Raw genomic sequence first — 25,943 nt, 5'->3', positions numbered from 1 at the left:
AAAATAAAGAAAAAAAGAAAAAAAAAGAAACATGTACCTTTTTTTTTTTTTTTGTGGTTTTTGGCTCACACCCGGCAGTGCTCAGGGGTTATTTCTAGCTTCACGCTCAGAAATTGCTCCTGGCAGGCACGGGGGACCATATGGGACGCCGGGATTCGAACTGATGACCTCCTGCATGAAAGGCAAACACCTTACCTCCATGCTATCTCTCCGGCCCCAGAAACATGTACCTTAACCTTTATGTTCTCTTGAGTCCCCGATTGTGTTTTTGTGTGGCTGTATCTGTGAATATGTACTCCTAAATTTTGCCTAATTTGTTTTAAGTTCAAAAATGTATTCAGTGCTTTAACAGTACATAAAATAAACAAATGAGGTTACAATTATTACAAAGAGTTATATCCCAAAGAAATAAATCTGAAGACTGACTGCTGCTAAAATAATGAGGCAACCTCTGGCTGGGGTTGACAGAAGGATGCTAAGAACCATAAATAGCGCCAGTCTCACTGCTAGGGCTTTACAGATCCAGGCAGGAGTGGTGTCCCAGGCTTAACCAGGAACACTAAAGCTATGAATGGGTTCTCTATGCCAAACACTGTGCCAAGTCTCTAACAGATCCAATAAGCCTGCAGGGTGGATAATCCAAAGATTTCAGCATCCTTTTCCACCTTCTTCTATGGCACAGTCCCACTGTAAAAGGAGAACCTCTTCAGAAGCTGGAAGTAAAAAGCACCATTCCCAACACAAGCCGGGAATCTTGGTACAAATAAGGGAGACTTGGGTTTTTTTTGGGGGGGGGAGGGGCACACCTGGCAATGCTCAAGGGTACTCTTGGCTCTGCACTCAAAAATAATTCTGTGGGCTCAGGAGGACCATTGGGATGCCAGGGATTAAACCCGCATCAGTTGTGTGCAAAGCAAGTGCCCTAATCGCTGTACTATCACTTCTCAATAAAACCTCAGTTAAGGGAGATACTTATGGCCCAAGCAGGGAGGCAGCACCTTCTCATTCGAATCAGAGCTGTGTTCCGCTGAGAGTGAGACTGAGGGAGGAAGGCCTTCTAACAGCAGCCTGGGGCTATATCTTGCTTCTGGGGCTGGGAGGTAAGAAGTCAGGGTTCCCCAATCCCTGATTATAGGTAAGGGGTATAAAGTCTGGAGACTCAGTACTGCTCTGAAGACCCTCTTGGTGAACCCAGTTGGCTCTGTCATTCCTCTCATTATTGTTTTCCTTAAAGTTCCTAGAGTGATTTTTCCTCCTTGTGCAAAGACTTGTATTGGGGTGGGGGGAATTCTATTATCTCAGCTTCTGGATGAAGAATTACTGGCATAGATTGATCAGTCAGAGGCAGAGGGACCTGATCCCAGGGCATCTAATCCACACCGCTATTCTATATTCCACCCAAATAAACACAGAGATGAAGCCCCATTGATTACAGGAGGTAAGTGGAGAACCTCTTACACAGCTGCCTAAGAACCACTGGGAGTTGCCTCTGCACCCCCAGAACACACTTAGGCAGCTGCACCTCCAAGAAATAAACACTGAGAAGGAAGGAAGGTCTGTGTATGTGACCAGCTTTCCTCCTCTTTCCTCTGTTCAAGTCCTGTTTCTCATTTCCTAGCACTCTCCATGTGATCAGCTCCCATTTCCAGGGGAAGAGGTCTATGGCTTCTGTGTAGCCACCTCTCCCCTCTCCCCTCAGAGTCAGGGGCAGGAAGGTCAAGGCCAAGGCGGCTCCCCAAGGCCCTCATATCTCCATCCCTAGATCAATATCTCCTCAAAGCAGCCCTGGGCCTCTGGACCTCAGAACTGAGAGCTGGGGCACTGCCAGGGAGAGACTGGGGGCCTTCCTTACACAGCAGTGACAGATCTACAGAGACGAGCTGGCCTTGTCACCTTGAGACCTTCTCTCCCCACTCTTCCTACCACCATCAGTCAGTATCAAAAGCGAATTTCAGTTGGTCCAAACCAAGATTCTCATGGTGAAGGAAGCAAAGAGAAATAAGAAGTTTCCAAGTCCACCATTGCACATTTCCTTTCAGGCACAAAATATATTTGCTGTCATTGCCCAGCCTGAAACCTCAGGGACATGGACGAAGAGCAGCAGGTCACACAGCATGTGAGCCCTTTTCCATGACACCACACAGCGCGTTGGCGTTGCACAGAGCATAGCCTGGCACTGAGCGTGGTTCACCCAGTGGTGTGCTGCCTCCTGGCCATACAGTGCTGAGAACACCCATCACTCTAGGGCATGACACAGCAAACAGCTGGCTCCTGTGTTCCCCATCTCCCTGGTGCTGTGACGCTGCTCCTGGCAGCAAGCTCAGGCTCCCATCCAGAACCCAAGATCATGTCCACAGTGTCTGGGCTGAGAAGATGCAAATTGCCAGCCGAGCCCTGGGGCACAGAGGTGCAAGAGGGAGTTGCTGGCTGACCGTTCCCTGGCCTTCTGAGTGCTGCCCAGCTTTTCCAGGCTCTGCCCTAGCAGCAGATTGGGGTGTCCATTAAAATCCGGACCCAAACATTCCTCTCTGTTTAGATCGAGGGGGGAAAAAGTGGCTCATTTTATCTAAAACGAGCTGGCACAGGCATTTCCCACCCCAACTGGGTAAAGCTACAGACTTCAGTTCCCCCCCCCAGGAGCGGCTGATTCCTGTCTCCGTGGAAACCAGTCTGAACAGAGCCGTCTGGTAGCAAAGCCTGCTGGGGTGCCGGGTAGCCCCCCCATTCCCATGTTCTCTCCCAACCTGATCCTGACCATCCAGGGAGCGGGAGAACAATACACAGGCAGGGGAGGGGTCTCCCCATCAGAGAATACCCAGACTCAGCCCCCACCCAGAACCAGCAAGCTGCCTGGTGTGATGGCACCCCAGCTTCTTGGGTCCCCAAGATGAGTTTGTGAGGGGATGGTGTCCCATTTTAAGGATGTAAGGTCAAAGGTTCTGTCCCTAAGCCCTTCTCCCATGGTCAGAATGAGGCTGAACCGGAGGTTAGCCCTACACAGAGCCAACCTGGTATGGCTGAGATGCTAATATGTAGGCAGAGCAGGTTGAGATCTGGAGCCCAGAAATAAGCTGCAGCTGATGCCCTCAGGGAACACAGAGTCAACCTGGTGTGAGGAGTCTGAGCACTGTAAGGGTGGAGGATGAGTACTGGAGAGCAGATGGAAGTGTGGGCGCATGCAGAGAGAGCAGCTCCAGGGGCTCTGGCATATGGACTTCAGTTCCCTAGGGGAGAGGAGGTAGGCACAGGCAGAGGAAGATGAGCTTTTCATGGTAGTTAGATTCCTGCCTCTGTACAAATCAAATCAAACTAATCAATCAAAACCCAGAAGAAGTGAAACCAAGCAGAATGGCTGCTTGAATAGAAGGATAGGAGAAATCTATTTGGGGGAAGAGCAGATGGACAGGTGGCTGACATTGGTACTTGTTCTCCCTTAGGGCCCCAGTGCTCATTGTGAGGGGTTTGTCTGTCTGTTCCCATAACCAGACACTTTGGATCCTAGGAAGTAAGTTCTGGGTTCTCTAGAAAGTCATGTCTCTCTAGAACCACCAAATATCACCTCATTTAGAAATAATCTCAGCAGCTGTAGTGAGCTAAAAAAATATATGAGGTTCTCCTAGACATTAAATGAAGGTCCACAGTCCAATGACTAGGGTCCTTGGGAGTGGTGATATGGGCACTCGGGGAAGCCAACCTTGTGAAAACCAGGTTGAGACAGGAGGGATGTGGCTGCAAGCTAAGGAAAGTGGGAGGCTATCAACACCCACCAGAGTAAAGAAAAAGCATCAATGGCTCTGCATAGAACAATGAGGGTGGGCAGGGGAAGGAAGCATGATCCAACCAGCACTTTGTATTCCACAAGGTCTCTCTATTTCTAGGGGTCCCTGGTCTCCTTAATTGAAACACCTGCCTCTCACAGGATCTTGCTCTTGCCCCTTGACTGGAGACCAAGAAAGCCACAGTGATACCTATTGAATAAAGACCCAGAGAGGGTACAGGGACTGGCATTGTTTCATGGTAATAAGCTGCCTTGTATACATGAGAACAAGTTCAGTCCCTCAGCTCCATAATTCAACTCAGTTTTACATTTATAGACTCTAAAGCAGTGGTCCTCAGACTAAGGCCCATGGGCCACTATTATATTTGTTCCTGTTTTGTTTCTTCACTTCAAAATAAAATATATGCAGTGTGCATAGGAATTTGTTCAGAGTTTATGTTTTTACTATAGTCTAGCCCTCCAATGGTCTGAGTGACAGTAAACTGGCCCCCTGTTTAAAAAGTTTGAGGACCACTGCCAGAGCAGTGTGAAGTCACCTGTGGGTATATTACAGGAAAGAAATAGTGGGTCTCTACATGCGTATCTATAATGTGTGTCCAGCTATGTGTGTTGTGTCTATGTGTGTATGTTGGGGAATGTGTCTCAGGATCCCCTTCTTCCTCCTCTGGGACCTCAGTACTGGAAGTCTGAGCTCTCAGAGCAGGCCCTGAAAAAGTCAGACCTGGCAACCCCCTCCCCTGTTAGTCTCTATGATACCCACCTGCGTTTTAGAGAAGCACTTTGCTCTCAATTCAGCAGAAATGGGGTTACCCCTGTACCCCGCATCAGATCATCTTAGAGTTCAGGCACAAGATTCTGATGGTGGGGCTAGAGAGATAGTATGGAGGTAAGGTATTTGCCTTGCATGCAGAAGGTCGGTGGTTGGAATGTTGGCATCCCATATGGTCCCCTGAGCCTGCCAGGAGCGGTTTCTGAGCAGAGCCAGGAGTAACCCCTGAGCGCTGCCGGGTGTGTCCCAAAAACAAAAACAAAACAAAACAAAAAAGATTCTGATGGTTATTCAAAACTGGTGAGGAGGTGCTGAAAGCCCAGAGAAAAAGCATCAGATTAACCCTGATTCATCCTAGATAATCCCCAAAGGCTGCCTGGAGAGGAACTGCCAGGGCAGCTCTTAAAGAATGGACAGTTGGGGTCCGGAGAGATAGCATGGAGGTAGGGTGTTTACCTTGCATGCACAAGGATGGTGGTTTAAATCTCGGCTTCCCATATGGTCCACTGTGCCTGCCAGGAGGGATTTCTGAGCAGAGAGCCAGGAGTAACCCCTGAATGCCACCAAGTATGACCCAAAAACAAAAACAAAACAAAACAAAAATGGACAGTGGACAGTGGACCATGGTCACACAGGGCCAGCTCGATGACCCATTCTTTTCTCAAAAGAGATGTAAATCAAGCTGTGAAAAATCAAGGGTACATTGGCTGCTCAGCAGAAGTCTGGCCATCTTGGGAGAAGAAGGTGGGCCAAACCCCCACCCTGCCAGAGCCACATCTGCTGCCTTCATCACTCAGCATCACATTTCCCTGATGGCCCTGCCTCATCTGTGACCATCTACAATTCCCTTCAAGGAAACCAATTTGACCAAACTTTAAATGTGATGGTTTGGGAGTTGATATCCCCCGGGTTTTTTGAAGCAAGTGCAGGCACCATCCCCCCTGTATGTTCCTTCTTTTAGGAAGCCTGGCAGCTGAATACACACCTCTAAAAGTTGTAGTATCAATAATAATGCTTTGAATTTCTGGACAACTTCATTTGTCCTATGCTGTCATCCCTATAGGAACACACCAATGTAACCTAACAGAAAACTAACAAGAGCTTACTAAACCTTCTGCTATTGTATTCATTGAATTCATTGGAGATACAATAATTTTCACAAATGTGCTTGCTACTGTACTTCTTGTATTTTATTTCTTCTCTTTTTTTTTCCTTTTTATTTTTTTCTTTCTATTCTACTTTTAATAATAACTTTGCTCTCACTTCTCTGGAAATAAACATATTGTGTTCAGCTATGAAACTATGTGATATATTTTCTTTAAATAAATTTAAAAAGAAGGATGGACAGCAGTGACCACATTGAAGCCTACTTACTTGGTTGGAGGGGGTATTCTGAGATAGACTCAGTGACGCTCTGAGGTTACTCCTCTGAGAGTAATCTCTCAGGACTCAGGGCTAACTCTTGGAGGGCTCAGGGGACCATTTGGGGTGACTGGGATTGAATCTGGGTCAGATGTACAAGGCAAACTTCCCTGCTGCACAATCTCTCCAGCCCTGAGCCTCTTTTAACCTTTACCACTACCTTAAGAGGGAAACTATTATATCTGCTTATTTTTTAATTAATTAAATTATTAAGATTTTAATTTAATTAATTTTTATTAACCAGAATTTTGTGTGGTCCTGCGGATTGAACCAAGATTAGTGTTCAACTACTGTTCCACATCCCGGAATGAGATAAGAATTACTGTGATTAAAGGAGCTATAGGCCCTGACAATCAAATTCTCATTCTAAGTGCAACTGCTGGTAAGAAGGCAGGGGTGAGACAGGATGTTTGGGACTTGGGGAAGGAGAGCAAGCCAGCAGGTGTGGCAGAGAAGGGTTGAGAAGAGGGAGCAAGACTCTCCCAAATGATGGCACAGAGACTCATCCCTGTGGGAGTTGGAGTCCCCCTGTTGTTAAAGCAATTTCCCTTCAGGAGTGGGACGAGATGGGAGGACACTGGGCTTAGTTCCATCTGTCTAGAGAGCCAGAGCCAGGCACACTACACGGCAAACAGATGAGAGGCTCTGGAGTTACAGATGTCCCAGCAGTGCTGGAGACCCTATGGCAGCCACTGAGGGCTGTTTGGGTCATGTGACTTTACAGGACCTAGGATCCAAGGGGTCCCAAGTCCCAAAGGGCCAGAGTGTCATAGAGGGCCCTGGTGGGGCTTTTGTTACAGATTTGTGGATGATGGTTAGTCTTTCTTTGGGAGGGTGGGATTCTGACATCTGGGGGCACTCAGGGGCTATTCCTGGCTTGCACTGAACTTGGGGAGTTGGTGCGGAGAGATCATCCTGGTAGGATTCAAGCCTGAGTCCTGGATGTGTCATGGAAGGTAAGTGAATGTCTTATACCTCTGTATGTCCAGCCTGATGATTCACCTTGAAGAGAGGGCTAGATAAACTCTGGACACTACCATGACCACCACACTCTTTCCTCCACTCCATGTGGCTCCTGGATTGTGGGTCTCCTCTGAGCCCATGCCCCAGAAAAGAGACCTGCCTCACTTGGCACCCTGGGTGGGGTGGTCAAAAAAGTCACTCGGACCCTGCAGGTAGAGCTGCCCTGAACAGAGCAATGGTCAGTGCTCCTATCAGATAACAGGAAGCAGGTGGGCAGGGCCACTGAAGAGACCACTCTCCTTGCAGTGAGTGTCTGGGGGAGCACAGGACATGCTAGGAATACTCTCCACTTGCTCCTCCCTCCAGTTGCCTTGCCAATGGCACTTCCAGTGAGCTTGATGGCCATAGGGTGAAAGGTCATTTTTCACCAGCATGGAAGGCCCCTGGTAGAGGGAGGTCCAGGGCTTGCATCAGGGGACTCAAAGGCCATAGTTCTGGGCGTTAGGTTCAGCTTCAGAGAGGTCCTTAGGTGGCCTGTATGGGTTGACAGAAACCCATAGGGCAGGGAGAGTTGGGGCAAAAAAAGACAAATGAGAAAAGGAGGTGAGCAGAGGGCAGAGTATTTCAGAAGGGCAGACAGACTGCAGAGAGGAGGGGAAAGGGTAAGGCAGGATGTGGCCAGACCTAGAGGTCCTGAATCTCCAAGTGAATGACTTGCTGGGCGCTGACCAAGAGGTTTCAGACTGGAACTAGGAGGACTTCTAGATTTTTGCTTCTATCCTCAGGTCTCAGGAAAGGTTCCTGGTCCTTATTCTGAGATCCTGGGTTTCTTTGCGGGAACAACCCAGGGAGCAGACAACTGGCATCTCATACTCACCCTGTGAAGTATGGCTTGTCCTGGTGGCCCTGCTCTGCTTCCCATGGTATTTCCCTTCATGCCCGCTTTCTGTCTACCTTCCATCCCCAACTTACAGTGAAATCCCTAAAGGCAGCAACTTGGTCTGATTTCTTACTGCTGACTGATGCCAGTGCCTGGCATTCTAACAAATCACTTATTTGTTCAACGACTTGGGAGAAAATGCCAGCCTGCACGTATCAGCCCACTGCGGTTTGCCCCTTCCTGTCACTTCACTCCTGCCTTCCCAGCTTGGCAACACGAATGGGAAAAATCTCAGCCAGACAGACAGAACTCTTGTTTCTTCCCCAGGCACCTCTCACCCCAGCCAGCAGCCTGGGAAGGTTAAACTGCTCCTCCTGTCATCCCTGCTGCCAAAATACACCAACCGCTTTCCTGCATCTGGGAGTGAGCGCCAAGCCGGAAAGAAATTTCAGCTATGAAAAGCAAAATAGAAGCCAGGGAGAGAGCTCAGAGGGCTGAAGCCCATGTGTTTTGCAGGCTGCAGGCCCAGGTTCCTGTCCTGGCACTGCATGGGTCCTCAGCACTGCCAGGAATGTCCCACAAACCGAAAAAAGGAGGAGGGGAAAAAAGAAAAGAAAAATAGAGGGGAAAGAGAAATAGTACAAGCATTATAGCACTTGACTTACATGCAGCCAACCCAAGTTCAACCACATATGGTGACCCCTGAGCACAGAGTCAGGACTAAGTCTTGGTTATCCCTTGAGTGTGGCCCAAAATAATTCAATGGGGCCAGACCACTAGCACACTCTGATTACTGCAGAGTGTGGCCCGAAAACCAAAATAATAAAAGGAGGAGGAGGAGGAGGAAAAGAAAAAAGAAGAGGAGGAGGAAGAGGATGAGGAGAAGCAGAAAGAGGAGTAGAAGAAGAAGGAAGCAGAAGAAAGGAGGAAGAGGAGAAGGTTCCTAGGAGTTCCCAAACAAGGCCCAGGTTGTCCATGAGGTGAGGAGCTGGTTCAGAAAACAATCTGTCCGTGGGGTCGGAGAGATAGCATGGAGGTAAGTGTTTGCCTTTCATGCGGAAGGTTGATGGTTTGAATCCCAGCATCCCATATGGTCCCCTGAGCCTGCCAAGAGTGATTTCTGAGCATAGAGCCAGGAGTAACCCCTGAGCACTGCTGGATGTGACCCAAAAACAAAAAACAAAAAAACAAAACAAAAAAAAATCTGTCCTGTGCCAACCCCATGGTCCTGGACCAACCTCCTGCCTCAGCAAGTTCTCCCTCCAGGCACCAAGACATAGGTGTTCTCTGCCATTCGCCAACCCACCCCCAGCTCAGTAGACATGATTCTGACGACTCCTGGTGAGAAGGAAGCACAATGGCCTCATGTCTGCCTGCAGCTGAGCTCATCAGACTGAAGCTTTATCAGTGATCACGGCCATGACTGCTCTGGCCAGTGGCCAAGTGTCCTCACTTTGACGTGCTCAGGCAGCATGGCTATAGCTCTGGGCTCTGTGTCCAGCAGGTCAGCTACAGCTCCTTTGCTGGGACTTCATCTCCTTGCAGAGAGAAAGATGCCTATCTCTCAGCCCACATGATGGATTCCTGGCTTTGGACAAGGGAAATGATCTCGTTTCTGCCCCTGAGATCCTCACCAGTCAGTAGATAATGGGGAGTCATAATAATTTCAGAGCAGGAGAGGGCAAACAAAGGGAAACCAGGCAGCCAGCGGCACAGGAAAGAGACTATTGGAAGGACCAGGACTAACATGCATGTTGCAGGTACAGACAGATGCCCACTCTGACCTTCACCTGGGGTGCTGTTCTTATTTCTGTTTGTCAGAGAGAAAGAGATTACCAGGCTGTGGGTGGTGGAGTTGGGACCTGCATTTCCCCATCTTCCCCTCTTTGAGGCTAGAGCAGGGCTGAGGTCCAGTACAGCCACTTCCTCTATCCAGACAAGATGGAACCCTTCACCCCCTTGGCTGTGACCATGCCAGAGCAGAATCTTCTCCCGGAAACAAGAACCCACAGTTCTTGAATCTGAACAATGAGACCCATCTCAAGCAGAGCTTTCTGGCTGGTCCCTGAGATGCCCCATAAAAAGCAAGGCCAAGTTTAGCACCAGCCTCTGCAAGATCATGTCCCCACTCATGTGGAAGGAGAATGTGACGGCCCTCTCAGATCAAACCCATATCCAGGGGTTGCCACTCAACTCTTTGCTTCTTTGTGATTGATTATTGACTTACACAGGGAAGGAGGCCCCTCTCATTTTTTACATCTGCTTTTCACAGCTTCCTGCCCGAACTAGAACAGAGGAGTTGCCAGAGCAGCAGGGAAAGAGAAGTTGAGGAAAGGGAGCAGAGGAGGGCGCAGGAGGCTACAGCTGAGTTCCAGAGAGGAGGCCTGACACCAGGGTGTCCTGGGCTCTCTCCCTCCATGGGGTTTGCCCTACTTGCTCTGAGATGCCCCAAAGTGCCATTTTAAACCACACTTTTGCTCTGAGGGATGCTGAGGAACGATATGAAACTTCTGAGGGAGATGCTTCCAGTCCTGATCCCTGCCTGAGGAGAGTATGGAACAAGCCAGGAGACCACTCAGGAGACCATTACTAGTGGGGCTCCAGCCTGTCATAAACCAGGTTTGTGACTCCACAGTCACAAAGTAGGCAGCCAGCAGCTAGCTAGGAGGTATGGGGTGCTATTAAGGCCACAGAGACAAGGGATCTCTTTCTGAAGCTCAGGAACCAGCTTCCCCGGGAGAGTGACCTCTGAAGAGACAGGTTGTAGACTGGGTTAGGGCATGGCCCTGGGACGACAAGCAGCTCAGTCTTAGCAGACAGGGGAACACCTACCTGGGGTGGTGAGCACGGAGCACTCTGGGGCTCTCTCCTCTGGATCTGCCCTTAGGAAAGGGGCTTCTGGTGAGTGAAGTGGCCCAGATGACTCCTGGCCACGGGGTGGCTCCTCCAAGGTTCTGTGGCACCAGGACAAGAGAGGACACTCAGGACAGGGAACTGAGGGGTCCAGGACTCCTCTGTCCACCCATGACTCCTCCCCATACCCAATAGACCAGACCCTTCCAGTTCCAACACACCAGTCCACAGCTGAGACCACTTTCAGTAACTTGTCTATATCCCAGCCCCAACCCTTTTTCCCCACTTCACCCTGGATGAGTGATCCCCAAAACTACCCTTCATTCCAGGTGAGCACTGTTTGAGGGGAGGAAGGCCATGGGCCAAGCACCATAAGTGGGGCTGCCTGGGAAGAGACTCAGCAGCAAATAATGCTGCCTTGTAAAGCAGGAAGCTTCGAGTTTGATCCCCAATGTAGCTGATATGCATCAAGCATGATCCCTGTAGCTCTGTTATCTGGAACCCCTGGCCCCAGAAGAGTATGTGATCTCTACCACACATGCATGTGTGCAACCTCAGTGCTCCATTCTGCAGGTCAGCCCCCACATTCCAACATGGAGGGTATTATTGCTCTATTTTTGATTTCTTTTTTACCTCTCTCTTGCCTATGTTCTCAGATTTCCTAGGTAAGCCTACTTCAATAATAAAAAAAAAAAGAAAAGAAAAAGAATGCAATTACACCCCCTCAACTGTGAAAATTCCACTCAAGTGTGAAAATACCATAGTTAAAAGTGTACAGCCCCAGGCAAGAACAACTAAGTGTGGACACAGTTCCTAGTCATCACAGCAAAAAGGGGGAAGGGGAGCAGAGAGGGAGCAGAGACCTGGAGTGATAGTATATAGCAGAGGTGCCTAACAGGATTTTTGAACCTCACTCAAAATGGCAAAAATGCAATATGTGCTTCATAGGTTATTGTTAAAATTATATGCATTTGTGTGTTTGTCTGTTTTGGCAGGTCATGCGTGGTGTGGCTCTCTGACTCTCTCAGTTTAAAATTTTGGCTCTTTGTGTTGAACTTGTTCACCACCCCTGGTATATAAAGCATTTGCCATGTACATTGCTGATCTGAGTTCAAGCCCCAGCATTCCATAATGTCTCCTGAGCACCACCAGGATTAATTCCTCAGTGCAGTCAGGAATAACCCCTGAGCCACCAGCAGGTGGGGGCCAAAAATAGGAGGAGGGGGGCTTGTTCTCTGAGCACTGAGCCAGGAGATAGGCTTATAACACTGCTGAGTATGCCCCTCCCCCAAGAAATAAACAGCAACACAAAAAATAAATAGAGGAACCAAAATAGTACTGCTTGCTCTGCATGCAACTAACCCAAGTTCAATCTCTGGCATCCCATACAGTCCCCCAGGTTCTATCAGGAGTGATCCCTACGTGCAGAGCCAGGAGTTGTTGGAGGCCCTTTAACGAGAGCAAAATGGAGTCTCTGATGCCTGAGAAGACAAAAAGTCTGTGTACGTGACAGGTTACTGGTGGTGCTTCCCCCATGAACCTAAAAAGAACAAACATGCTATGTAAAGGCTACAAGTTGAGATTAGATCTGTAGCATTGTTAACAGAACAGAGCATCCCAGGATCACTTATAATTAATGTATAACAGAATCACTTATAGTAGAGGTATAGTAAAAGTAGGATCACTGCTAGTAAATGTATAACTCACTAATAACCCCCCTGAAAATATGTGATGTATGGGAATGTTATGATGGAAAAGTACTAAACCACCCCTTCCCCTCTTTTGTCTGAAAACATTCTCATGCTTGCTATAAAAACTAGCCCCCTTTTCAATAAACTTGGACTCTTGATCAGATTTTCGTCTTGAGTCCATCAATTTTCCCAGCTCTCTTATTTTCCAGGTCGGAATTCTCTTCGTGACTCACGAATAACTTCGTGACCCTCATCCACCCTGCGGGCCGGGGTCCCCGGGGGTCGCAAGGAGTAAGCCCTGAGCACTGCCAGGTGTGGTTCAAAAGCCAAAAAATAAAAAGAAATTCAAAAACCAAATGGAAGGAAAAAACACAACTGAGTTGACTCTGCTATTCAGCCTAGACAGTGCCAACAGGACTAAGCTAGAGCATTCCAGGGGCAACATAACCATCAAGTGATTTCAGAATTGTTGTGGGACAGGACCTCATAACAACACAGTGATAGGGCCCAAGCCTACCCCTACCAGAATCTCTGGGAAGGTGACTGGGAATCTACATGTTAACAGGTTTCTAGTGTGAGTGCACTGAATAGACTATGTGAATGTGTGGATGGACCTTAAGAGTATGGATCCTGTGGACTCTTGTGGATAGACCCTGTGAATTCGTATATGGATGGACTTGTGGATTCTCTTGTGGATTGACCTGTATGGATTCCCATATAGATGGACCCCGTGGATTCTTGCATTGATGGACTGGTGGATTCCCTTGTGAATGGGCCCTATGTGGATTCCTGTGACAATGGACCAGATGAAAGACCAGAAAATAGCACCTGTGTCTGAGGATGACCCTTGTATCCCCTACATAAAGGTTTATTCATCTCTTTCCTGAGAGCAGCTTCACAGGAACCCAGTGTCTGTGGAAAAACTGGCCAGAGGATACCGCCCCCTTCTTAGCTTACTGGAACATCTCTCATTCTTGTTTCCCTCACAGATAAAAGGGATATTAGTGATGGTTCATTCCATGGACATTTCAGATTTAAAATGGAGATGCAAACCCATTGAGAAATAAATTTTAAAAAAGAAAGCTCAAGGATGTGGTTCAGCAGTACCTTTGCATATGCGAGGCCTTGGGTTCCATCTCCAGTACACAGGGGAAAAAATTGGCTAATGTATTTAGATGACTATTTCCTTGAGGGCTGGAGAGAGTTCAGTGGGAAAAGCACTTGCCTCACGTATGGCTGACCCAGGTTCGATCCCTGGCACCCTCTATAGTCCTCTAAGTCCATTAGGAGTGATCCCTAAGTGCAGAGCCAGTAGTAGGCCCTGATCATAACAGGTGTGACCCAACATTTTTTTAAAGGAAAAAACAAAGAGATTTTCCTTTCCTGCAAAGAGCAATTCTTCTTCCAGTCTGAACCACAACTCCCCCACAAAAATATTGGTGGGCAGGGATTACCTCCCACACTGTGCAGAACCGGTGGACTTTAGGGACAGTTTGACAATCTCATGTGGCTGTACATGAGTGTCCCTGTTCTGTAGGTGCCTGGAACAGCCCTGACCATGCCAGCCATTTCCCTGGTGGAGAGGGGCATAGAGCAGAAAGCTCTTTTCTCAAAGATGCTTCCCTTACTCCCCACTTTAAAAAGCCTCAGACAACAAAATATCTTCTCAGAAGTCACTGGGTCATCTCCTAAAGGAGAAATAAATTACTCAGAAGTGACTTTAGTCCCTGTAGCCCCTGGGGCCAGAAGCAATAGTAAAGTGGGTAAGGCACTTGCCTTGCATGCACAGACCTGGTTCAATCCCCAACATCCCATATGGTCCCCTGAGCCCACCAGGAGTGATACCAAGAGTAACTCCTGAGCACTGCTGAGTGTGACCCCCCCCCCAAGAACTCTGTACCCCTTGAAAAGAAACATTCTTATCATTACTGCTTATACCAAAGTAGTTCTAGAAAGAAAAGATTAAGGAGGAAAAATCTAAAGCTATTAGAAGAAAGGGGGGAAGGAAAGGGAAAAAAGGATGGAGAAGAATAAAAAAGAAAAGGAGAAAATGGGAGAAAAGTTCGTGTTCAGGGCTTACTCCTGGCTCTGCTCAGGGATCACTCCTGAGAGACTGGGGTGAGGAGCCCTATGTGTCATGCCAAGAACCAAACCCAGGTCAGCTGCATGTCAGGTAAACACCTTACCTGCAAAACCATCTCACCAACCCTGAACTTTCTACTTTCATCATCCATTTCCTACCCACACTGCCCCCACATTCAAAATCTAGGTTCAACTATGTTTGAGGATAAGGATAATAAGCATGGCAAAGGTCAGCTTCATGGGATTTATGAACAATTAGCAAACTTCCCTGTGCCTCAGTTTCCAGATCTAACCATGGATCAGAACAGAGCCGTGGGCGGAGAGCTATTATGAAGGAATGAAGACAAGTAATTTCAGGCAAAGGGTGTAAAAAAAAATACAACTGTGCTGTCTGGCCTCACTTTCCATTCAAAGACACAGAAACTGCAAGTAAACCAATAGAAGACAGTTGAGGCAAAGGCAACTGCTTGGATCAGGCAAAACAGACTTTCAATCAGAAACTGCCACGGGCAATTCTCTAATGATGAAACATTTCAATGAAGAACGCAGGGGCACATAACAGCAGAGAAGCTGAGAGTTGCAGTGGGAAAACCCCCACACAGTGACAGATTTCAGTCAGCCATGTTGAGCCATGGCTACCACCAGACTGATGAATACGGAAACAAAACTTGAACATATTCAATACTAGAGACTAACTGGACCAACAAATAGCATATATCACACACAACAACAACTCAAGTTCTTTTCAAGTGCCCAGAGACCTTCTCCAGTGCCAAGATTTAGGGGCTAGGCTGCAGGTGTGGGGTATGGTGAGTGTCTGAAACTTACCACCAAACTAAACATCTAAATCCTCCACCACACTGGTCATTCCTATACCACCATTGCCTGGCACAGGGGCCTGGGCCAGCTATAGTTTGTCCATATATATATATATATATATATATATATATATATATATATATATATCCAGATATAGTTTCTGCCTTATTCCTCTCCAAGTCCCTTCCAGGGCCCAGCAGACAGGAGATAACAGACCCTATTCTAGGTGCTGGGACCCAGCAGTGATTTCAAGCTTTCACCACTCTGCTTAAATTTACTATCTTTTTTTTTTTTTTTAGCACTTCTGACTAATACTGTAAATGCTTCCTTCCATGATATATTTTAATTTTTAAACTTTTTTAATTAATTGATTGGTTGGTTGGTGGGCCACACCCAACAACCAGGGGTTACTCCTTGCTCTGCACTCAGAAGTTGCCCCTGGCAGGCTGGGGGACCATATGGGATGCCAGGAATCAAACTGGGTCCCATCCCAGTCGGCCACATGTAAAGCAAACATCCTACCACTGTGCTATCTCTCCAACCCCACAAATTTTTTTAATGGATAAAGCTTACATGTAGAAATGGTATACATTTTTTTGGGTAATATGGATTAACAGCCATCTTTGTGTTTTATTTCTACTAGTTTGTTTTCTTTCCCCTCGGTGGTGCAGTTTGTTTGTTTAGAAGGTAAAGTCTGCTGGGTTTTTTTGCCTGTTTAATCTGGGGCAAACACATCTGGCAGTGTCTAAAAATTGCTCCTGGCTCTGCATTCAGGGATCACTCTTGGCAGGGTTCAGGGAACCATATGTGGCCTTTGAGGGTTGAACTAGGGTCAGTTCTGTGTAAGGCAAGTGTCCTCTCCACTCTTCTACTGCTCCAGTCCACATTTCCCCCTTTTAGGTCTTGTGTCTGTGAGCACGACACACACACACACACACACACACACACACACACACACACACACACACCGCACATACATTAAACCATGTTAAGTCACATCCATCTAGTCTTATCAAACAAGAGTTGAAATCAGAGACAAACATTGAAATTTGTCAAATGCCTTGAAGGCATTTTTGCATTCATGGAGCTTTTTATGTGATGTTTTAAATTTTCCTTTGAACTAGGTTTGTTCAACTAGAATCAATCATTTCTCTAATATTGAATCTCTAATTCGGGATGTAATCCCACTTACTTATAGCATATTCATATTATTAAATATAATATATAAAGTATGGTTCTATTTATTGATCATTTATTTTTGTGATTTTGGTTTTGGGGGAGTCACACCTGACTGTGCTCAGGGCTTAAACCTTGAAGATGTGCACAGGGATCAGTACTGACAGTGCTAGCAGGACTACATGAGGTGGTGAGGATCAAACCAGGGTGACCTTCATGCAAGGCAAGTACCTTGACCTCTGAACTATTTCCCCACTCCTTTGTTGCTACTGATTTATCATTTTTTACACTGATACTCGAGAGTTTTTTTTCTCTTTCTAATTTTTAGTCACACCCACTCAGGGTTTATTCCTGTCTCTGTTCTCAAGAATTACTCTCAGTGCTTGGGTGACCATATGGGACACCAGTGACAGAGCCCAGGTTGGATACCTGCAAGGCAATCAGCCTTCCAGTTGTATTTTCACTCTGGCCCCTCACATATGAGATTTTTTAAAGTTATTTTTCTTTGTTGTGTTCTCTTAACATTGTGCTGGCTCGTTAGAACAATGAGGAATCTTTTTGTTCCAATCTGGCACAATTGGTACAGTTAATTGACATGGAAGGATATGTTTCTTGAAGACTCTCGAGGCAAGGTCAGTCCTATCAACACTCAGCTCTCTGTGAGGCTTTCTAGTTCTTGAGTCTAATTGATGATTTCTTAGAAAATTGAAGTCAGACAGAACCAGAGAAATATCGAGTAAGGCACTTTTCTTGCATTAGGCCAACCTGGGTTCCATCTCTGGCTTCCCATCCCTGTGTACCTTAAGGAGTGATTCATTTTTACAGAGCCATGGTAAGCCCTGAGTACTGCTGGCTGTGCTCCCCTGGAAAGAAAAATTTTAATGGAACCAGAGACAAAGGACAGTAGTTATGACACTTGCCTTGTATGCAGCCAAGCCCTAATACTGCACATCATTCCTGGAGCACCACCAGGAGTGACCCCTGAGTACATAGCTCCTGAACACTGCTCATATGCTCAACTACTGCCCCCTCACAAAAATAAAATTTAAAATCATTAAAATTTCAGGTAAATCGGGGAGGGTTACAAAAAATTTTTTTTCAGGTAAATCTACATATAATTGTGCCTACTATTTTCCTCCTCCCAAATTTCTTTTTTTTTGTTTGTTTGTTTTTTTGTTTTTTTGGTTTTGGTTTTGGTTTTTGGGCCAGACCCAGCATTGCTCAGGGGTTACTCCTGGCTGTCTGCTCAGAAATAGCACCTGGCAGGCACGGGGGAACATATGGGACACCGGGATTCGAACCAACCACCTTTGGTCCTGGATCGGCTGCTTGCAAGGCAAACGCCGCTGTGCTATCTCTCCGGGTCCAATCCCAATTTATTTTTCTTTTCTCTACATCAGTGTCCAATTTTCCTATTTTATTGATTTTGGTTTATTTATTGGGAGGGGTGGGCCACAGCCAGCAATGATCAAAAAGGGGTTGTATTTGGCTTGTATTCAGAAGTGATCCTTCAGAGAACCTTTTATGGTACCAGGGATCAAACTGAGGTTGGCTGACTTGCAATGAAGTATGCTTTTTATTTCTCTAGCCCCTAGCTTTCATGTTTTAATGTTCCAGTTCATATACTTGATCCATTCCTCTTTGAAACTACCTAAGATCATCTAAACAATCAAATCCTAAAATGTGTGGTTTTTGTTTTTTCTGAGGTCTCTTTTCTATGGACTAGCTCAGAAATAGAGGAGTTGGAATCAGGGAAGACGATGAGGAACAAAGAGGGTGAGGGCAGCTTAAGAAACACAAGTCACTCAACAACCAGTGGAAAAGCCTGGAAAGGCAGGCAGCAATGCCTCAGACTTCATAAGCATGAGATCTATCTACAAATTCAGCCCCATATTCACTCCACAGGTGATCCCTTTGGAGCACTGTCCCACCAACCAGTGTGCATACCCCAATACTGGGGTATTGGGGTAAACAAACAAGCACTGCAGCTAAGAGTGAGCACACTACATTCAGGTGCACCCCTCAGTGAGAACATGAATCAAACATTTGCAACCAACCCCCAAATATCACAACAACAAAGAACAGAGAAAAGGGAGAAGTAATTAAAAGTAGTGGGGGCTAGAGAGAGAGAGAGAGTGAGAGAGAGAGAGAGAGAGAGAGAGAGAGAGAGAGAGAGAGAGAGAGAGAGAGAACAACAGGAAAGGTGATTGCCTTGCACACAGCTGACCTAGGTTCAATCTCCAGTACCCCATGTTATCCCCCAAGTCTTTCAGGAGTGATCCCTGAGCACAGAGCCAGGAGTAAGCCCCAAGCACTATTATGTGTGACCCCAAAACAAAAAAGTATAGAGTGCCTGCACAAATATCGCCTGGCTTTAACATGCCAACACTCTGTGCCACTCACCAGCTGGCCCCTTTAACACCCAGCAGCCTCCTGCTCTAGAACCTTCCATTCCTCCATCTCCTAGAGAGGAATTGGAGCCCTGCTTCCAGCATTCAGATTTCTTTGTATTTTTTTAATGCCTTTTGAAATACAAGTCGTGGTTCTCAGGGGTTGCTCCTGGGTCAATGCTCAGAGTGCTCACTACTGGTGGTGCTCTTGGGATCATGCAATGGCAGAAAATGAAAGCCAGGCCCCCTGCATACAAAGACTACAATGAGCCCACTGAACCATCTCTCTAGTACACAGATTATTTCTTCAACTTGGAGCAGATGAAACAAATAGAAGTCTAAAAGAATACAGCCAGCTGAATTTTAAAATGTCAGCATTCCATCATTTTGTTGACATGGAGTACCAATAAATCAGAAGTCTTCCTTCCTTGCCCCCAACTTGGTTTCTTCTCCCCCCACTTTAGACCCCCAAATATGAACTTAGTAGGAAATGCTGACAAAATAAGTCATAGAAAATATGTGACTTTAAAATATAATTGTCCTGAGCCAAAATGATAATACAATAAACAAGGTGTTTGCCTTGCACATGATCCAGTACCTAAGATTCTCTAAGCCCATCAGGAATGATCCTGAGCACAGTCAGTTGTAAGCCCTGAGCATCACTGGATGTGACTCAAAACCAAAATTAATAAATAAAATAAATTTTATTATTCACTAGTGGTATTATTCTACACTTTCCTTTATTAAGAAACTTTTCTGAGATTTATTCATAATAATACAATATGTGTGTATGGATATGTAAATATATCTATATTGGTTTTATCAAGGTTTAATTTACATAATCAATTATATAAATCAAAAATATATTTTACCTTTAGGTACACCTGGCAGTGCCTCAAGGTTTACTCTTTTGGGGGAGAATTTGGGTCACACCCAGAGGCATTCAGGGGTTACTCCTGGCTCTGTGCTCAGAAATTGCTCCTGGCATGTTCAGGGGACCATATAGGATGCCAGGAATTGAACCAGGGTCTGTCCAGACTTGGTTGCGTGCAAGGCAAATGCCCTATCGCTGTGATATCACTCCGGCCCCAAGGCTTACTCTTGAATTTACACTCAGGGAATCATTCCTAATGGTGTTCAAGGAGCCATATGAGGTTCCAGGGATCAAACCTGGGTCAATTGTGTGTAAGGCAAACACCTTACTCATTGTAATATTTCTCTGGCCCCTGATTATATATATTCTAACTACTGTGAACCACTGTCTTTAGTTATTTTATAATTATAGAATTTGAAGATGAGGAGATTAAAACTGCCTTTGTGACTTTCAGCAATCATGCCCAAGAACCTGAAGTTGTCTCAGCACACTGCTTAAATTTGCCTGGCACCAAAATGTGAAAGCGTTGGTTATAAAGCACACATTTAGTTTTTTTTTTTTTTTTTTTTGTGGTTTTTGGGTCACACCCAGCAGTGCTCAGGGGTTATTCCTGGCTCCAGGCTCAGAAATTGCTCCTGGCAGGCACGGGGGACCATATGGGGCACCGGGATTCGAACTGATGACCTCCTGCATGAAAGGCAAAAGCCTTACCTCCATGCTATCTCTCTGGCCCCACACATATTTAGTTTTTTTTTTGTTTTGTTTTGTTTTTGTTTTTTTTTTGGGGGCCACACCCTGTGACGCTCAGGGGTTACTCCTGGCTATGCGCTCAGAAGTTGCTCCTGGCTTCTTGGGGGACCATATGGGGCGCCGGGGGATCGAACCACGGTCCGTCCTAGGCTAGCGCAGGCAAGGCAGGCACCTTACCTCCAGCGCCACCGCCCGGCCCCACATATTTAGTTTTAAGTGTCATCGCCAAGGTGTCCCCAGCTCTATGCAGTACTGGGGATCAAAACCATAGCCTCCGAAAGGCAAGCAATTATAACCCCCACCCTTAGGTTCCCTAAACCCACGAGGAGTGATCCTGAGCATCGTTGTCATGTCTGCACTAGGCCAGCCCCACAGACTCACTCTGTTCTTGAAAAGACATAATCCAAACCATGAAAAATCATAAATACACAGACCACATTGTATGAAAGCTGGCAATTCTGGGAGGACAGGACAGGCCAAGCCCATGCCTTACTGAAGCCATGCCTGCTATATCCATTACCCAAAATCACCACTTTGTATATGGCCTACTTCACCACTTCTCTACTATTCTCTGCAGAGACATAAATCTGACCAAACTCCAGGTATGCCAGTATGTAGGCTGATATCACCAGGAATTTTTTGGAGTCAACCACTCCCACTCCTCACTCCCAATTTCTTGTACTTCCAGAAGACCTGGCAACCAAAATCATGTCCACAAAAGATGAAGTATCAGTAACAGTGCTTTGAGATCTTGAACCACATGGACACATTCACAGCTAAACAAAACTTCATTTTTGTTTAAGACTGTCTTGCCCATAATTTAGATACCAATGTGTAGCTGAAATCACCTAATGTTCAGAAACAAATGAAATAACAAAGTAGTCAGCTAGCAACAAGAGTTTACTAAACCTTCTGACAATGATTTAATGACCTCATAGGAGATACAATAATTTTCACAAATTTGCTTGTCACTGTACTTTTTTTTTATTCTTGTTTTCTTTTTTTTTTTTTTTTTGGTTTTTGGGTCACACCCAGCAGTGCTCAGGGGTTACTCCTGGCTGTCTGCTCAGAAATAGCTCCTGGCAGGCACGGGGGACCATATGGGACACCGGGATTCGAACCAATCACCTTTGGTCCTGGATCGGCTGCTTGCAAGGCAAGCACCGCTGTGCTATCTCTCCGGGCCCTTATTCTTGTTTTCTTTCTATTCTTTATTTTAAATAATTTTGCTCTCACATCTGGAAACAAAGGTATTATGATCAACTATGTTAACTAAGTGATATACATTCTTTAAATAAAGTAAATTAAAAAAAAACACATGGAGTTGGATGGATGATACAGCGGGTACTGTGTTTGCCTTGCATGTGACGTACCCACCTGGTCTCACAAGCACCACCAGGAGTGATTCCTGAGTGCAGAGCCAAGAGTGACCCCTGAGCATCACCGAGTGTGGCCCCCAAACCAAAAACCAAAACAAAAAATAACCCCACAGCCTCAGTGTGTGCTTAACCACTGACTTCCCGGCACCACCACCACCTGGTTCCCAGCACTCTGTTCTGCCTAATTGAAATATTTCTAAAGCTGTTGTCATTATGTGTTGTCTCACTCATTGGCCCCTTTCCAGAGAATTATCACAGGGCACGTGTGTGTGACTGGCCAACTCGCAAAAGGAAAGGATGAGCTCACTGTCTAGCAGGAGCGACCCATGCAAATGGGACAAATGCCTTAAAGACTATGAGACTCTCTGGCTGGCATCCAGGAAAGACTTTATGGAGGAAGTGGGATCTGAGCTAGGAGAATAAATAGGTAAGGCTAGGAATAAAGGTGGATTAGGTTGGAAGGAGGAAGAAATTCCAGACAAAAAAATTTTAAGACATTTTTTTAAGAGTGTTGATGTTTGGGTGCAAGGAATTGGTAAAAACTTTAAGGTGACCCACTAATCCCTGGTATTGTGCAGGAAATACCTGAGTGAAGGGTAGGGAAAAGGCAGAAAGAAGAGCAGGTTGAAGGAAAGCTGGAGAAGCAGAAAAGAAGGCCAGATTGGAGGGGCCAGAGTGATAGCACAGTGGATAAGGATAGCACAGAGTCTTGCAGGAGGCTGACACAAATTAGATACCCAACATCCCATGTGGTCCCTGAGCACTGCCAGGAATGATCCCTGAGCACAGAGTCAGGAGTAATCAACCCCTGAGTGCCATTGAATGTGGCAAAAAAATAAATAAACAAAAATTTCAGATTGGAAGGGGAATTGGGGGCTACTCCACAGGGAGGCTCCCTGGTGGGCTCAGACAAAGGAAATGAGGTCAGAGCTGGACTCAAAGATAAGACCCCAACTAGCAGGCACATTGCTGGGCACTGAGTCCTGCAAGGCCTGCTCCTCCTTAGCCCCCTGTTGAGGAAAGCTCAATTCTCCTCTTCCATTTTCCCCTGCTGTCCTTCAAGCAGCACCTGGCACTGGGCACCCTGCCCAGAGAGGAGGTCAGGGTTTTGAGAAAGCACATGCCCCTTGCTTCCAAGGCTTCATTTGTTCTTCAGCCACTTCAGCAAAACTCCCAGCAGGTGGGCAGAAAGGCTGGGGAAGAAGGAGCTGCCCTGAGCCAGCGCAGCCTGTAGTGGGTCTGACTTTGGGGCATTAGTGTGTGCATATGTGTATGTGTGGTGACTGTTATCAGCCCTCTGAGCCTCAGTTTCTCATCTATCACAGTCCAGACTCAGGACTTCAGGCCAGGACCCTGTCCAACGCCTCCTTGAAAACCTCCTCCAAAACATCTCTGAAGTTGGAGCTGTTGTACATGAAAGTCCCTCTCAGGAGGGCTCCAGTGTCCCAGCAACAGCTTGTGAGCTGTGCTGATGGTCATTCACCCCCACCTGGGCACCCCCTCAGCTCCCTTCTGGTAGAAATATGACCTTCTCTGCAGGAAATTCCACAGGAGTTCCATAGTACCCAGAGCAGTCATGGGTGAGTACCTGGTAAGGGAGTTCCCAAATAGCCCACACATACCCTTGGCACCCTTCTGCTCCACCTTGCCCTTGCCCCATGGAAAGTAACTCATGGAGATGAATAGAGTATGTGTGCCCCATGGCATAGATCTGTGTGGGTTTGGGTCTTTCCAGGTTTTCTGTGCCCAGCAGGAGCAGCTGGTTCACCTTGGGGGGTGCCCAGTGCCATAGGCAGCTGGTGGCCAAATCAGGCAATTCACCATGAGTAAATAAATCTCAACTCCATGAGACCCCAAAATAACAACCTTTCCATGTCAATAGCTTCAGGCCATGTCACTCACCAGGGTCCTCAAAAGCCTCTGGCTGAGCAGCCCGAGGCCAGCACCCTTTGGCTGGTCACTGTCTGAGGAGAATCAGCAGCTGAAGAGAAGGCACCTTTTCCTTTGCACAATCCTTGGCAGGGGGTGTCCATGATGGGAAGGAATGGGTCTTGCTTTCCTGCTAGAAGCTGGTGGTCCAGATGCCATGGATCTCTTGAGGTTACCTACCTGGCACAAATGATGTTCTATGGCAGGCACACAGGTGCCACGCCACATCTATGCCCCAGCCAGCTCTTCCCTCACCCCTGCTCATCTTCAAGGTAACAGGGCAATTGAGCAGAGTGAAGCATGGAAAGGGCAGAAGGCAGGAGCCGAGGGTGCTGGCCTGCTGCTCTGAGCTCATCCAGCTCCCGCTTTCTTTGACTGTTCCTCTCCCCAAGAGACAGTGGGGAGTTCCTGGCCTTTCCTTTTACCCCGTTTGTTTCAGTACCAGTCCCAGAGTGCTGGGAGGCAGCTGGGGTGCATGCTGACCCTGAAGTCACAGGCCTTGGTGCTGGCCACAGGTGCTCTCCTAAGGAGCCCCCCTCAGAGGGCCCAGACAGAAAGAGATATATCACATCATCAGCTGCCTGCTCAGTCTCAGCCCTGGGCCCTCAGGATTCATTTCCGTTCCCAGAGAGTACTTCCTGATCCAAGATGCTGCAGCAAACTAATGGGTGGGGAGTCAGTGGCCCTGAAAACCGCTGCTCTCTGGGAGAGGGAGAAGGAAGGACAAGAGCTGGCCTCTGCAGATCTGAGCTCCCGGAAGTTTCTGCACAGGTCCTCAGCGCTTTCCTTCCAGCCTGGTTCAGAGTAGCCCTGAGCTTAAGTGCACAAGGACACTGAATGCCCGCCCTGTACAAACACTGAGTGCCCTATGAGGATGATGAGTACACTGTGCGAACCCTGAACACCTGTGCACACACTGAGGGCCTGCCTTGTGCATAGGCTGGCTGTACCTTGTCACCAGGGGCAGAGAACTCTCAACACTTCACTCTGGTACCCGGGTTCCTCCACCAGGAAGGAGCAGACTGTAGCGTGAGAGTTCCAGCATCCAGTGGGCAGAGTCCTTACAGAATGAGGCTCCAGAGCTAAGCCCCTATTTGCAGGGAGCTGGGAAGATTTACTGGGATCCACCTCACCCCTTTCAGCCTACACTGACCAGAGAAGGAGACAGATTCTGCAGAGATTGTAGAGCCCGGAAAAGAGCAGATGGCGTCACTCCAGGAATGATATTTCCCATCTGTAATAAATACTTGAGACGTCTCCAAAGTCCTCCCACCCTCCCAGGAAGGTGTTTTCAGGCCCAGCTGTCAGGTAGGGAAACTGAGGGCAGAGTGCCAGCCACTCTGTGGGGGACCTGATTCGGGAATGAATGTCCAGTTCTGCAAGTTCACCTAGAAGGACTTGACTCTGGCCCTCACACCCCACCCAGGAGAAATCCCACCACATTGAAACAGGGGGCAGTGGCCTCTCTCCTGGGTGCCACCAGCAGGGAGTGGGGCACAGAGTCCTCCTTTATTTTTATTTTTGGGGCCATATCCAATGATGCTCAGGGATCATTCCTGGCAGGCTCAGTGGACCATATGTGATGCTAGAAACTGAGCCCAGGTCACCTGCATGCAAAGCAATTGCCTTAACGCCTGTACTCCCTCTCCCAAGCTTTGCTTTTATCTGTAGGGTTCTCTCCTCTGTCACTCTCATTGCTGGTTTCAGTCTGGTTTACAGGAAACTTCCTACATGCATACACACGTAGGACACCTGAAGGTATGCTGTGGAGTGAACAGAAACCAATATTAGGGGCTGGGGCTCAGAGGGATTTGAGGCAGCTGCCACTGGCTAGGGACACAGGATGTCAGGCGGGCAGAATACAGGCTCTCTCCTGGGGTACTGTCAAAGACCACAGCCATGGATGCTCCCTCCAACCTGCTCCCACTGCTGGCACTCAGGTGGGGTGGGGACTGCTGCTCCCACAGATCAGAGAAATTCCAGAAAAGAGAACCACATGATTTTTCCCTTCCCTCTTCCAGCTGCTCCTTCCAACGTGACTGGAAAGCACTTCCTGAAAGAGGAAAATGCCTCTGGCATTTTCAGGGGTTCCCCACAATCCCACATCAGAAGGCACTAAAACCTGCGGGGAGAGGACAGGGCCTTCTAGGGACAAGGCCTAAGACAACTCTGACCTCCATTTCCACAT

General features: G+C 47.2%; 1 protein-coding gene across 2 annotated transcripts in view; it reads right to left on the bottom strand.

The window, feature by feature from the left end:
- Positions 1-10,758, bottom strand: part of TMEM63C (transmembrane protein 63C) — a 56,921-nt gene extending 46,163 nt beyond the window's left edge. For both annotated transcript variants that reach the window (XM_049770357.1, XM_049770356.1), the window contains exon 1: positions 10,645-10,758. The gene's annotated coding sequence lies outside the window, so the exon portion shown is untranslated. The remainder of the gene's footprint in view (positions 1-10,644) is intronic.
- Positions 10,759-25,943: the final 15,185 nt, after the last annotated feature.

Source organism: Suncus etruscus, chromosome 3 (genome assembly GCF_024139225.1).
Source record: "Suncus etruscus isolate mSunEtr1 chromosome 3, mSunEtr1.pri.cur, whole genome shotgun sequence".
In the NCBI taxonomy this organism is placed as follows: domain Eukaryota; kingdom Metazoa; phylum Chordata; class Mammalia; order Eulipotyphla; family Soricidae; genus Suncus; species Suncus etruscus.
This window is presented reverse-complemented; position numbering and strand designations above follow the sequence as displayed.